Below are 12,564 nucleotides of genomic sequence, written 5' to 3' on the forward strand. Positions count from 1 at the left end.
GAAATACACTCAGAGAGGAAGAATGAGCCTCCGCGGACGGCGGCATTGTGCATGACTTCCTTCACACTCCGTTTTTTACAGTTCTACAAGAAAAGCAAACCGCAAACTCATGCGTGTTGCTGTTGTATCATAAACATTCAAGTCCCTCCTAATAGCAAGAAAATGCTCCCACACCAGAGGGCTGCCCCTTGAGGGCTAATAAGGGAACCGCCTGGATTGGACCCTCCAGTTCAGACCTTTCCGGGATCTGCTCCACTGCGGGCACAGCGGGGACAGCGGTATGTGTGTGGGTGAGTGGGGGGCTCTGCGGTGGGCACACTGTGGGCCTTGGGAAGGGATGAGCTGTCACTGGCCTCAACAGGGCAGAGGAGAGAAGCATAGTCACAGTCAAGATCCACAGGCTCCTAGATGCAGGCGGCACCGTGAACGTCACCCGCCCTAGATGCCCCCGGGCACTGCATTCAGAGGGCGGACTACGGCTGATCTTTGATCTTTTACTTCAATTTCCTCAATGTCAAGCTCTCACAATTAAACGAACAAAAGGCAAAATCAAGATTGGTCAACAGGTTAACCTTAGTAACATTTCCTCTGGGTGTTAGGAGGAAGGAGAGTCCAGGACAGAGGTAGGGACTCTAAGGACCCACTGTATAGCACAGGAAACTATATTCAATATCTTATTATAACCTGTAATGGAAAAGAATCTGAAAAAGAATATACATACACATATATAACCAGATCACTGCCATACACCTGACACTCTAACAACACTGTAAGTTGACAATGCTTCAATTAAAAAAACCAAAAATTTAAAAACTGTTTTAAAAAGTAGGGGGATTTCTCTGGCAGTCCAGTGGTTAAGACTCCACACTTCCATTGCAGGGGGGGCATGGGTTCGAACCCTGGTGCAGGAACTAAGATCCCACATGCCCTGGGGTGTGGCCAAAAAAAAAAAAGCAGGAACTCCACAAGCTAGATGAGACTCTTGCACTTTGCTGAGTCTCTGCAGGAGACTTTTTTGTGGGTATGGGGTCAGGAGGAGGGACTTTCACCCTCACATTAACTTGACTCTAGAGAAACATCTCCTCTTGCTGAAAGCCATGATGCTCCATCCCCCTGCCGGCCCGCTCCCCGCCCCATCACCCCGCCGATGACAGCTCTTCTGCGAGAGACAGAGGCCAGGGCGGGAACCACTCAACCGCAGACTTAATAACTTTCTCTCTCCCCATGCTAACATGGGATCAATGAGATCTAAATTGAAATGTGTGGCTGAATGGCGTTCTGAAAATGTCCCCTGCCTCTAAGTCTTTGCAGAAGTTACAATCTCCTTTGGGGAAAGAAGGCAGGTGGTGGGGGGCGGGTGGGGAGAGGGGTACTCATGTGGATGGCTATTGTGCGCCTTTCAGAAAAAGCACAGAGGACAGTGCATTTATGCTGTGGGTGGAATGGCAAATGGGATTAGAGGAAGCAAGGTATTCTCCAGAAAGCAGAGTCTGGCAGGCAAAGGCTCCTGAATTTCCCCTTTATCTAGGAGGGGCGACTCCATGGAACAGGAGTGAGGGACAGGGGCTGGGGGCAGGGGGATGAGGAGGGATACACAAGGGTGTGACACGGGCAGGGACGCCAGATGCTTGGCCTCCTGCCGCTCCTCTGAGAAGCTGTTCACAGGGCATCTCAGGACAGTTCACCTGGGCGAGAAGGGGACAAAGATGTGTCCAGCAGCCCTCATCTCAGGTTTCAGGTCCACCCCGGTGGGGAGCATTAGCTGCCCTGCACTTCTGGCTGTGTATGTGTGGGGGCTTCATAACTTCCCAGGCCTCGTGGTCAGCAGGGAGGCAAGATGTCTGAGGAGCAAGCATGGAGCTGTGGGCGGGAGGGGAAGGGCCACAAAGCTGGTCACCACGGCAGCTGCCGCACCTGCAAACCGGGTTGGCTTATCACCTGGCTAACTCCTACAAATGTCTCAAATACCAGGTCAGATGCTCCTCCTCCAGGAAACCTTCCCAGACAGGCCACTCTTCCATGGTTCCACTGAATTGATTCGCTTAATAATACATGCTGCTACTGCTGCTAGGTCACTTCAGTTGTGTCCGACTCTGTGCGACCCCACGGACGGCAGCCCACCAGGCTCCCCCGACCCTGGGATTCTCCAGGCAAGAACACTGGAGTGGGTTGCCGTTTCCTTCTCCAATGGATGAAAGTGAAAAGTGAAAGTGAAGTCGCTCAGTCATGTCCGACATAATACATACACTGACCAATGATTCCAACCAGAGAATTATTGAAGGTCTTAGAGTCCATGTAGTCAAAGTTACGGTATTTCTAGTAGTCATGCAGTGATGTGAGAATTGGACAATAAAGAAGGCTGAGCACCGAAGAATTGATGCTTTTGAACTGTGGTGTTGGAGAAGACTCTTGAGAGTCCCTTGGACTGCAAGGAGATCCAACCAGCCCATCCTAAAGGAGATCAGTCCTGAATATTCATTGGAAGGACTGATGCTGAAGTTGAAGCTCCAATACTTTAGCCAACTGATGCAAAAAGTTGACTCATTGGAAAAGATCCTGATGTTGGGAAAGATTGAGGGCAGAAGGAGAAGGGGGCAACAGAGGATGAGATGGTTGGATGGCATCACTGATTCAATGGACATAAGTTTGAGCAAACTCTGGGAGATAGTGATGAACGGGGAAGCCTGGCGTGCTGCAGTCCGCAGGGTCACAAAGAATCGGGCACAACTTAGTGACTGTACAACAAACAACAAGAATCTATATATTTAGTAAATAAAAATTCAACACTCCAAGTGTTGTTTTAACTTAACATGCCCACGATAGACTCTCCGGTGATTTTAAAATTCTTGTTCACTGTGGCAGAAATGAGAGTTATCTCCAACTATTCATTCCCCTCTCTCTATAGTAGTACAGTTATACTAATAGTTTTTTTTTTTTTTCAAATATTTACTTATTTGGCTCTGCCAGGTCGCAAGTACGGCATGTGGGACCTTTAGTTGCAGTACACGGGATCAAACCTGGGCCCCCTGTGTTGGGAACATGGGGTCTCAGCCACTGGACCACCAGGGAAGTCCCACGCTAATAGTTTGCATCTGGGCGGATGACCTCCCAGAAGATATTTCCCAGGCTCTGCATCGTTCAGTTCCAGTCAATGGTATGGGAGCCCAGGTCAGTAGTGCAAATACCAAATACCCTTGAAAGCAAAGAGTGAGGGCTCCCTTTACCCCCTTCTCCCTCCCCGCTGGTTTGAATGCAGGTGGACATGATGGAGACGGTCCATGCAGGCCACGTGGATGAGAGCAGGAGAGTGGATCAAAAAGATACACAGAGACTGGGGCCCTTCACGCTGGTGCTGCTGCCCCAGCCCTGGATCCTTATATCCAGACTGTTAGGTGAGAAAAAGGTATACATCATGCATTCATTGCCTAAAACAAAAAACAAAACTGTCTTACTGTATACGTGGGACTTTCTAAGTTCTGGGAACTCTGAGTAGGGCTATGGAGCTAAAAGACATTGTTCTTACCTAAAATAAGCTGTTAGCCTAGTGACAAGGGAGACCATAAAATATATCACACACACGTGCACACACACACGTGTGACAAGTACATGACAAGCGCGGGTGCGAGGAGAGTGTGTGTGAGAGGGCTTCCTGAAGGAGGTGATGTCCACATGATTTCTAAACACGGAAAGGCAGCTATGAGGAATGAAGAGCAGATGGAACAACATCCACAAAGACAGTGACGTGACAGAGAGCGAGGTGCCTTCAGGTGAGAAGGTGGTGGAGCCCAGCCATGATGGAGGTGGGTTCCATCCGTGGTCAGTCTGTTTGAGTTCCAGCCCTGGTCTGGCACTTATGAGCGACGGGACCTTAGGTCACTGTAATCTCCGTGTGTCTACCTCCCAGAGTTGTCATCAGGACTAAATGAGAAAAGCCATGTAAAAATCCTCAGCACCACGTTAGACTCTGCAGTACAGAACAAGCTCAGTGAATATTAGCTTAAAAAAAAGAAGAAAAAAGTAGTTAGGAATGACTAGCAGCCAAACTGCAGAGTGAGGCGTCATCAGAGAAGAGGCTGTAGGGATAGTCTGTGACCAGATCATCAAAGAGTTTGGGTATCTTCCAGAAGAGATTTTAAGCAGGAAGTTTACAGGGTCAGAAAGATTTCTGCCTGCCAAGAGCTCCATCTGAGCAGAGTGACGCAGGGATCACAGGGGCCAGGCCTCCTTTCTCAGGGACTCTCTGCTTTGCACAGAGAAAAGCGTTACTCTGCACATTGCACCCTGGGGCAGATCTGTGTGTGTGTGAATTGTAGATGGTGAAAATGAGTGGACCAAGGAATACAAAGGACCAACCTGGTCATGACAACAAGCCTGGCTGCCTTGTCTCTGTCCGAAAGGAAAACTTCCAGCGCTTCTGCCACATTACTAACAGCCTGAGTCCACTTCCTATCTTGCTAAGAAAAATCTCCACGGTCAGATGACCAAGAATATAATTTTCCACCTGAACAGGTTTAAGTCATTAAAGGGGGGCTCCCTAATAGGTGGGGATGAATCACTAAAGCTCTTCTCAACATAGAACCTGACTTGCTTTCTTAGTCTGATTTTTCCACGCAAGCATATCAGAAAAAAACTCAGGGTTTGGCCCAGTTGTTTATATCCTTTAGACAACCCAAGGGTATCTGAGCTCTCAACAGGGCTCTGATCCGGTGGGGGCTTTCTCTGAAATTTCTCTACCTGACACTGGACGGCCCAGCCCCTGCCATGTGATGACTTTCCTCCCTGCAAAAACTGTGAATGCTGACTTCTCTGGCTGTCCAGTGGTTAAGACGGTGCTTCCAACGCAGCAGGTATGAGTTTGATCCCTGGTCTGGGAACTAAGATCCCACATGCTGTGTGGTGCAGCCAAAAAAAGAAAATTAATATTGAGAAACGGTAAATGCCAACAAAATTGTGGTTCTTTTCCTGAAATGTGTGTGTCAGTCACTCAGTTATGTCCGATTCTTTGCAACCCCATGGACTGTAGCCCATTAGGCTCCTCTGTTAATGGAATCCCCCAGGCAAGAATATTGGAGTGGGTTGCCATTCCCTTCTCTGGGGGACCTTCCTGACACAGGGATTGAACCCAGGTCTCCTGAATTGCAAGCAGATTCTTTACCATCTGAGCCACCAGGGGAAGCCCTTTCCTTAAATAAATAATGCCAAATAAGGTCTGCACAGCTTCTTATAAAATATCTGTATATCTGTACTAAGGGGGAATAACATATGCAAATTTTTGTTGGAAGGTGAGGGGAAGTCTCTCTTTCCCAAATAAAATAACCCTGAACCAAGATTTAATGGGATTTTCCCATGAGTAGTGAGTGTAAGCAAATTCACCAACATCTTATAAACTTTCCCAGAAAGACCATAAAAAGCACTAGAATATCACCTCCGTTTTCTGGAAGGGTAGCCAGTTAGGTCTGCAGAGCCTCCACCAAAAAGGCACAGGTGACCCCTTGTCTCTGGGTCATATCTCTCATCAATAATGGGGATGAGGCACAAAAGAAGGAAATTACATGAAACACACCAGGAGACAGCTAGGATCTCTTTGCCTCTGAAAAGGGTACATTCACCCATGAGAGGCTCACATAGGTTCTCCCAGGCCCCTCCGATCTATGAGTCTCACTGTTTAGTTGAGAATTCACTGTTCAGTCTCTGAACTGCTCAAAACTGGGTCTTTTCTCCCCATCAGCAGGGGCGATCTCCTGCTGCGTCACATGCATGGCTAGCGTCCCATTATGGCTTCTCCATTACTTACTCTCAATTATTCTAAGCTAGTGTTTTCCCTTGGCACACCAAGGAGGGAGAAGCAAAGTCTCTTCTCACTCTTTCCATGTCTCATCCACTCCTCACCCTCAGAACATTCTGGAGACAGGTGGCGGAGCTGCCCAGGACTCTGCCTGCCTCTGACCAAACACAGCATTGGCAGAACCACCTTTCAGAGGTGGGGAACAATGAGAAGGAGACGAATTCTGTTGATTTCAGCATCCCTTTGTCACGAGCTCACCAAACTTTTCAATGATTTCTACGTCTGAAAAGCAAAAACTGTTCATTCACAGGGGAGGAGAAGCTAGGATTATTGTTAGAGTTCCTCAGTGTCAGCCACTAGAACAGAAAAATGCCCAGAATATGAATATGTAGATTCATCCCATCCCCAAGTTGTCTCTGAGGAATTCATGATTTATTATATGCTGCTACTGTATTGAAGCTGATTACATATATGTATTATTTCTTCTACTAGATTGGAAAGTCTGGGAGAGCAGAGATAATATCTATCACCTCTTTACTTTTGGAAACAATCTGAATAATATAGTCGTGCATATATAAGTTCACACACACACACACACATTGTAAACCCTACAGCCTTGCACAGTGCCTTTCCTAGTACATCCTTTAATTATTTTTTTAAATTGTTTAGGGACTTCCCTGGTGGTCCAGTGGATAAGACTCCATGCTTCCAGTGCAGAGGGTCTGGGTTCAATCGCTGGTCAGGGAAATAGGTCCTGCATGCCACAACTAAGAGTGGGCACAGCTAAAAAAATAAATGAAATTTAAAAATAAAAAATTGTTTAAAGACTTAATAACAAAAGTGAGATGTAAAACTGTTAATACAGGTAATTCCTAACATTCCTAACGAATAGACTTACATAGAGATCTACATGTGAAGAGTAGATAATTAGAAAACCGCAAAATGTTAATACTCATTCTTCATGGTACAGTTTTTTGTCTTATTCACAAAATCTCCAATTTTTTTATGATGAACACATATAATTCTCATAATCAGGAACATGTTATTCTAAAGATATTTCTGTAGCAAGCATTGTATATCCAAATTGTTAAAAGGATCTCTGTATAATTTTCAAGATGCTGAAAGCATCTGAGTTTGCAATGAGGGCATAAGAGTTTAAAGGAGAAAAGGGAGGATAAGATGAGGATAACTTTAGAGTCTGTATTTCCCTGAGACTCCCAAGATTTGCTGTCCTCTGAACACTACTGAGTGAATGATACAAGAAAGATCCCTACTTATACAGTCCACACAAAGCCACTGAAACTGCAGAGGACAGATGATTCAGAATTCCTCCCAGCAGAAACCTAAAGATCTGATACTGAGAAGGTGATGGGGACTGGAATGATGTCAGGGATGAACCCCCAGGGCCTGGGTCTCCATAAGCACAGATGTCACCTCTGTGCAAGACAGAAAACTCCCCAGAGGATGAGTTACATGAAGGCCCTTCCTCGCCAGCCTGCAGGTTTGGCAACTATGGGGCTGGACTTCCTCCCTACTCCCTTCCTCCCTACAGAGCGCTGTACAAAGCGCTCTGGCGCCTTTGAACAGGGCACAAACTGCCACCCTAGGCCAAGACCTGCCAGCGAAGCAGAATGTCAGGGGATGCTGGGACCCATGCCAAACTGGGATGAGCCACCTTCCCACAAGGGCGTGGACCTTTGTGGATAAACAAAGACCTCCCCAGAGAAACTAGTGCAGGGATTATTTTAAGGCACCTGATTTCTAAACCTTGTGCTTGCTTATGCACTCTGCTAAAACCCACCCACCTAGGAGAAAGGCTGCATCAAAACTGCCTTTCTCCCACACTAAGCCATCACCTACTCCAAATCTTATGGCTGTGTTGTTCCCCAGGGTATAAAAACCTTTGAAGATATAAAAAGAGTGTATTCTGTTTATAATAGCCAAGACATCGAAGCAACCTAAATGTCCTTGACAGAGAAATGGATAAAGAAGATGTGGTACATACACACAATGGAATATTACCTAGCCATTAAAAAGAATGAAATAATGCCATTTGGGTGGATCTAGAGATTGTCATACTATGTGAAGTCAGAGAAGTAGAAATATCATATGACATTCCTTATATGTGGAATCTAAAAAAAAATGATACAAATGAACTTACAAAACAGAAAGAGACTTACAGACTTAGGGAATGAACTTAGGATTGTCAGGGGGAGGGATGGGGGAGATAACTAGGGAGTTTGGGATGGACATGTACACACTGCTATATCTAAAATGCATAACCAACCAACAAGGAGCTACTGTATTGTACATGGAATTCTGCTCAATTCTGCTCAATGTTACGTGGCAGCCTGGAAGGGAGGGGAATTTGGGCGAGAATGGATACATATACATGTATGGCTGAGTCCCTTCCTGTTCATGTCAAACTATTACAACAATGTTAATCAACTATACTCTAATATAAAATGAAAAGTTTTTTAAAAAATAAATAAAAAGGGTGTCTTTGCTAATTAATCAGGAACTGATAATTCTCCCACTTCTCTGTCTTGTATACCTCTAAAGCTAAAAGCAAAGCTCAACCTTTAAACAGGCCAGCTGCTGTTGGGGTCCATGAAATTCAGAACAGTGAAAAAGCCAATGGGTTAGGAATTCTGTTAAATAAAACCATCATTCTGAAATGCAACTGAGTATGTTGGCTTGTGTTGGGACATTGTGTATTAAAGTATATGATCAAGTAGAGGGTGGAAAAAATAAATTTTATTTAGCAACGCTCTCTTTTCTTGAATTTGAAAATAGTTAACTTACTATGGAAATTTCCAAACATGTACAAAAATAGAATAGTGTGATAAGCCAAGTACCCATCATCCAGCTTCAACAATAATCAGCATTTTTCCACACTTGTTTCATGTGTTTCCCTACACACACATACACATACATACACACACACACACACACACACACATACATTTTATTATTAGTGGGGAAGGAATATTTTAAAGCAAACTCTATACCTTACAGATCATATTACCGATAGCTATTTCTGTATATATCTCAGCAAATACATCTTTTGATACCTCTCCCTAAGTATAACCACAATGTCATTATCACATCTAACAAAAATGATCCTTTAATACCTATGCCATATTTGAAATTTTCCTAATTATCTTAAAAATGGCTTTTTTCAGTTGATTTGTTGAAATTAGGATTCAAACAAAACATGAATCACATTAGACTGTGTCCAATCTATTTTAACCTATAACAGTTTCCATTTCTTTTTTATTCCTGACACTACTGAAAGAAATGGGCTATTTGTCCTATAGAACTAGCTTCCTTTTTATCCCTATCTAGTATTCCATTGTGTGTCTACCATAGTTATTCAACTCTCCCTTTATTTGTCGGCTTTTTCAGTCTTTCCATTTGCACTCAGAGTCTGGTGCTACAATGAGATGAGTCTTTGTATGTTTATCATTTTGTATTTTTGCCAGTCAATCTTTAAAATGGTTTTCTGGGATAGTAGGTAAGTGCATATGTAATATTGCCAGATTTTGTCAAATTCCCTTCATGGGGTTGTACTATTTTACATTCCCCCCAGCAATATAAAAGAATTTCTGTTCCCATGGTTTTGTCAACAGAATTGTCAAACTCTTAAATTTTTTTGGTCCATTTTGCATCTTGGCAGTTTGGTTTTCATTTTTATTTTTCTGTCCTGAGTTTTGTCTTTAGCCATCTCAAAATATAGCTGCTTTCTCCCCCACATAGGTAACACCAAGAGGATGTGTCCTCTTTACACGCTGCTGCCACTTGAGGACCAGTGTTTGTCCCTCTCCCCTGAATCTCCAGCTCAGAATCATCCGTCAGTCTCCATCACCTGTTAACCCAACACTCATCCCAGGTCTCTGCTCCTCACATCTCCACGAGTTCTGTTCCTCTTGGCGCACTTTGTATTTCTCTTATACCTAAACATCTTTCCTTATGACTAGAAGCAATTTGCAATTCTTCTGTGAACTGTTAGTTTATATCTCTTGTCCATTTTTTCCAGTCCATTTTCAAAGGATGAATCGTCCAAGGAAGATTTTCATGACAGCAAAGAGAGCATCAATCAGATATCCTTAGTACTAAAAAATAACTTCTTTTCATTTATTTAAACACAAGCAAATATTTCCTACTGTTCTCAATACTCATGCCTAAAACTTGTCATTAGCTGGAAAGAAAAGCAACTTTGAGCAGCCAAAACAGTGAAGATCAGTGACGCTGATTCTTTTAAATGTAATAAGAATATTTTTCAGACTTGCTGGTGATTCAGTTGGTAAAGAATCTGCCTGCAATGCGGGAGACCTGAGTTCAGTCCCTAGGTTGGGAAGATCCCCTGGAGAAGCGAACGGCTATCCGCTCCAGTATTCTGGCCTGGAGAATTCCATGAACTAGTCCATGCAGTCGCAGAGTCGGACATGACGTGACTTTCAAGATACAACAGAATGAACATATAGGTAACATTTTCTGAGACTCAGTGTGTATTGTTAACAGTCTACTTAAAACATATTTTATTACACATCATAAAACATTTATTTTAGAGTAAAATCTCATTTATTTCATTTTATAAAATGCTTACTATTATAAATCTCTTATTTAAAAAATAAAAACATTTATAAAATGTTTAGTATTATAAATCTCTTATTTAAAAAAATAAAAATACTGGCTGTTGGACCAATTAGTATTTAGTGTTATTTACCTTCCTCTTTTACAAAATAAATTGAAAAAGTTTGATTAGGGTGTCAAAAAAATTAAGTTTTTTCAGATTCTTATGCTAACTTCCACTATAATTATTCTCCATGACAAAACACCAGGGTTTCTCTCTGCTCCCATGCTCAGTTACAGGAGAAATACTCTGCTTCTATCAAACTAGGTACTGGCTTCAACAGTAAAATAACTTACAATGTGAGCCACAAATTGCAAATTTTTTTAAATGGCATATTGGTTTTAATTCATTTTTATAACCCGCTACATCAGTCAGGGTTCTATCAAAGAAACAGAACCACTAAAATGGGGTTTGTTACAGGAATTGGACCCCATGCAATTTGGGGAGCTGGTTAAGTAGTCTATAAATGTATTCAAGGTCTCCAGAGAAACAGAACCAATAGGATAGATGCAGACATATTATAGATAAAAGGAGATTTATTATAAGAATTGGCTCGTGCACTTCCGGAGGCTGAAAAGTCACCCACAACTTCCATTTACAAACTGGAGGAACAGGAAGCCTGGCGGTGGCATCCAGCCTGAGTCCAAAGGCCTGAGTATCAAGGGCGGATGGTATGAACTCTAACCTAAATCCGAAAACCTGAGAACCAGGAGCACCAAATTCCCAGGGCAGGGGAAGGTGAACGGTTCAGCTCTGAGTAGAGAGAGTGACTTCGCCCTCCTGCCAGCTTTGTGTTTTACCCGGGCCCTCAGTGGATTGGATGACACCAGTCCCCAGAGGGGAGGGCCGGCTGCTCCCCTCAGTTCAGTAATTCTAATCTCTTCCAGAAACCACAGACTCCCCACCCCCAACCCCCACTTCAGGGAAACCATAATTTCCCAGCTACCTGGGCATTACTTAGCTGAGCTAAACTGACTCAGAAAATTAACTATCACAGTGAGGGCTTGTCTTACCAACTGATGCCGGACAGGAAATCAGGAAGGGAAGATGGATGCAGACTTGGGGAGACCAAGAACAAGCTAGGACCCACAAAGGCTGGCCAAAACCGACATCAGCTCTTGTTGCCTCTGACAGTGGTGTCCTGCAGAAGCCAGGGCCTTTCTCCATGGAGGTGAACCCATCTCCCAGCCCGGGAGTCAGAAGAGCTAAAGCAGACCCAGCTGCAGCCTCTTGCCAATGAGGTGAACCCGACGATAATGACCGCTCGTATGAGCTGCAATATGGCGGCTGCCTCACCTTCACCCTCCAAGTCACCCCCCCCCCCACCCCCTGTCAGGATCCCCCCGGGCAGTGCACCCTAACCAGGAAATGTATATATTAAAGGGGATTCTAGGTGATGTTTTTCAGCCTGGCCAAACTGACATGCTTCAAAGCTATGCAATCTACACCTCGTCAACTCTGCACCCACACATGTGTCCCTAAACCAAACTCAATCTCTAAAGGCCAAAGCAAAGCCATACGTTTGCCTAACATCATACAACTATCCCACACACAACCAAAATCCCACTGATCCTTTCTCCAAGAGAAGACACAAAGTCCTTTGTTTGTTTGTGGGTGATGTTCACTCTTCTAGCTGATTCACACGCCCCTTTTGCTATCCTGTAACTCACATACTGAGATGTAAAGTTAAATACTATTGACACATTTTTAAATGTGATAAAAGGATAAAAAGAAAAACAAAAATACTTGGTTGACACTTATCAAAATAAGAAAGGAATTCCCATGTTACATTTTTTCAACTGAGCATGAGTTTTTAGTTCTTTTGCAGTTGCTCTCTGCAACACTTCAGCTAATTAAGTGTGCTGCCTTGCCCAGGTGGGACGAATAAATCAGTTCTACCAAGTCCACCTGATCTAAACAACAATGTCACTGCTTTTATAACATACCTTAAAAGTTAATTCTCAGGGGTTGCTATAATACCCCTTAAAATACACAGAGTTCAAGGAATTAAATGTCCTTGCTGGAGGAAGAGTCTTTCCAATCCCAACTTTTTATATATGTGAATAAATGTTCTCATTCTTCATTATCAATAAAAATAAAAATAGAAAGATATTTGATGCCAAACCTTGTCTCATTCTAGAAA

The sequence above is a fragment of the Cervus canadensis genome, chromosome 7, assembly GCF_019320065.1.
Source record: "Cervus canadensis isolate Bull #8, Minnesota chromosome 7, ASM1932006v1, whole genome shotgun sequence".
Taxonomy (NCBI): Eukaryota; Metazoa; Chordata; class Mammalia; order Artiodactyla; family Cervidae; genus Cervus; species Cervus canadensis.